The sequence below is a fragment of the Lipotes vexillifer genome, unplaced genomic scaffold (assembly GCF_000442215.2).
Source record: "Lipotes vexillifer unplaced genomic scaffold, Lipotes_vexillifer_v1.1 C27089745, whole genome shotgun sequence".
Taxonomy (NCBI): Eukaryota; Metazoa; Chordata; class Mammalia; order Artiodactyla; family Lipotidae; genus Lipotes; species Lipotes vexillifer.
This window is the reverse complement of record NW_006779118.1, coordinates 1-2,861: the sequence shown is the minus strand read 5'-3', so window position 1 is coordinate 2,861 and position 2,861 is coordinate 1. Positions and strand designations below refer to the sequence as shown.

The 2,861-nt window shown below is 44.3% G+C and overlaps 1 non-coding gene across 1 annotated transcript; it reads right to left on the bottom strand.

Annotated features, from left to right (window-relative positions):
• Positions 1-1,762: 1,762 nt before the first annotated feature.
• TRNAG-CCC (transfer RNA glycine (anticodon CCC)) lies at positions 1,763-1,835 on the bottom strand. Its single transcript has one exon. It is a non-coding gene; the product is annotated as a tRNA-Gly (tRNA).
• Between the last annotated feature and the right edge of the window lie 1,026 nt (positions 1,836-2,861).

Here is a 2,861-nt window from a genome sequence, read left to right as displayed (position 1 = left end):
GATCCCACATGCCGCGGAGCGGCTGGGCCTGTGAGCCATGGCCGCTGGGCCTGCGCATCCGGAACCTGTGCTCCGCAATGGGAGAGGCCACAGCGGTGAGAGGCCCGCGTACCGCAAAACAAAACAAAACAAAAGAATTAAATAAAATTTGAAAGTCCATCCCTCAGTTGCACTGGCCACCTTTCAAGGGCTTGATAGGCACGTGTGGTTAGTGGCTGTCCATCATCTCAGAAAGTTCTGTTGGGCAGCTGGTCTAAGAAGGAATAGTATTTATCAGTATAAGGGCAGGAGATTCTAAACAATTTTAAAATATCTTCATTGATAATGGTGGAAGGTCTTGAAAGTCTGCCACACATCTGCATGGGGCACTTGACCAGCTTAACGCTCAAGAGGAAACAGTGTACACACCTCAGGTCTCATTGTTCATTTGTTGAACTGCTCTGATTGAACTGCCCCCACTTAGCCATGCACCAGTGAGGTTGGCTTTATTTTTATAACTTACTTCCTTTTTTCTCAAAAAACCCTATTCACGCTCACCAGTGGAAAAACTGAAGTTAGCCCAATCTTATAAATATCAGTTCTGCCCAGCCGCTTACAGTTTAAAATAGTTTCATTTCGAGGAAACATTCCATCACATTCAGATGTTACTATTTTGTATCACTTTTCGGTTGAGAGCCCCTAGCCTGGGCTTGGGAAGCCTAAGACAGCTTTGTTTATTAACGCTCCCTTCCCTTCCTCCTGGCAGCCCCTCCAGCCGGCTCCAAGGGTGTCCCCGTGGGAGGTGGAGAAGCAGGACCTCTCCTGTCTGTGCCAGGCCATGCTTCTCTGCCCGACCAGGCCCTCAGTATCCACTGCTGGCTGTGCACTTGGCTGGATCCACCTACATGGGGTCCCAGGGAGGATCTGGCTGTGATGCTTGGTACAGGCTGTGGCCCGGCAGGGTGTCTCTGTCCAGGGTCCTCATCCCCCTTTGTCCCCCCACCCTTTTCCTTACTTCTCCTTGGTGCTGAGAGCTACTAACTCAGTTTACAAGGGTACGTTGGTTACCCATTGCTGCAGATCAAATGACCCCAAAACGTAGCAGCTGAAAACAACAAAATATTATTCTCTCACATAGTTTCTGAGGGTCTGGAATACAGGTGTGGCCTAACTAGGTGGTTCTGAATCAAGGGGTCTTGTGTGGTTTCAGTCAGGATCTCAGCTGGAGCTGCATGGCCTGAAGGCTTGACTGGGGCTGGGGGAGCCACTTCCAAGGTGGTGCACCCACATGGCCATTGGCAAGAGGTTCAGTTCCTTCCCACGTGGGCCTCTCCACGGAGCTGCTCACGCCAAGGAAGCTGGCTTTCCCCAGACCAGCTGATCCAAAAGAGAGAGAATGACCAAGATGGAAGTGTCTTTTATATCCTAATCTCAGAAGTGACATACCATCTCTCCTGTCATATCCTGTTGGTCTCATAGACCAACCCTCATACAATGTGGAAGGGGAGCTACCTAAGGGTGAGAAAACCAGAAGGTAAGGATGCTGGGGGTGGAGGGAGGCTGGCTACCATGTTGAGGTTCATCCAGTGTGAGAATTTAGCTGGAAATCAAGCTCTCTTTTAACTTGTTCTTTTATTTTATTTATTTATTTAAAAAAATATTTATTTATTTGGCTGCGCCAGGTCTTAGTTGCAGCACACGGGATCTTCGTTGCCGCGTGTGGAATCTTCATTGCCATGTGTGGGATCTTTAGTTGCGGCATGCTGGATCTAGTGGGATCTAGTTCCCTGACCGGGGCTCGAACCCGGGCCCTCTGCACTGGGAGTGCGGAGTCCTACCGACTGGACCACCAGGGAAGTCCCTAACTCGTTCTTTTAGAATTAGACAAGTTGTTTTCACCATGCATGAGCTTTTCCAGGAAAGACCCAGGACGGGTCCTTGCTGCGATTACCGTGGATACACCTACTTATAAAATCTGTTTTTATTAGGTAAGTAACATGTATTCATTGTTGAAAAGGAAAAACAAAACAGACAAGTGAAAAAGCAGATGAAAGTCATCTTTTAGTTCACCTTCAAAAGTAAACTCTGACATAGTTTTACAGAATTTTCTTCTGTATGAATGTTACTTTTACAGACTCTTTTCTGTCCATTCATGCTTTTAACAACTATTTTTTGAACATCAATTATGTGTCAGTAATTCTACTTCCAAGGATTTATTTAAGGGAACATTCAAGGCCGTGAGCAAAGAGTTAGATACAACCAATTTAATCCAACACATTTACCCAATAATCTTGATGCTGTTTTACACTTGTTTGTATTTCAGACTTTTTCTTTTTCCTCATGGTTTCTGGTTCTGGGAGTTCTTATCCTCATCTAAGTTTATGTAAATTCATTTTTAAGTGGTGGGATTTTAAAAAATCCTTCTACTTTCTTTGTGTTATAAATAAAAAAGGTATAATTATGGCCATTCGGTGTCCTCCATAGATACACTTTTCTGTCATCATGTTTTGTTTCTTTGTTCATTTTCTCTGAATTTTGAAAACTTTTTTCAAGATGGTCCCTACACATGAATATTCCCCTCTTTAAATTTTAAAATTCTTAAAAAAATATTTAACCAAATAATTAAAGCAGGCAAAATAAAATTCACAACATACATATAAGATATAAACTACCATCAGCTTAAGAAATCAAACAATACCAGTATCTCAGATGCTCTCTCCTCCTCTCTGGTAAGCGCTATCCTGAAGTTTGTGGTTGTTATTCCCTTGCATTTCTTTATAGTCGTACAACAAACATGCGTATCTTTTTTTGTTTGTTTGTTTTTTGCGGTACGTGGGCCTCTCACCGCTGTGGCCTCTCCCGTTGCGGAGCACAGGCTCCGG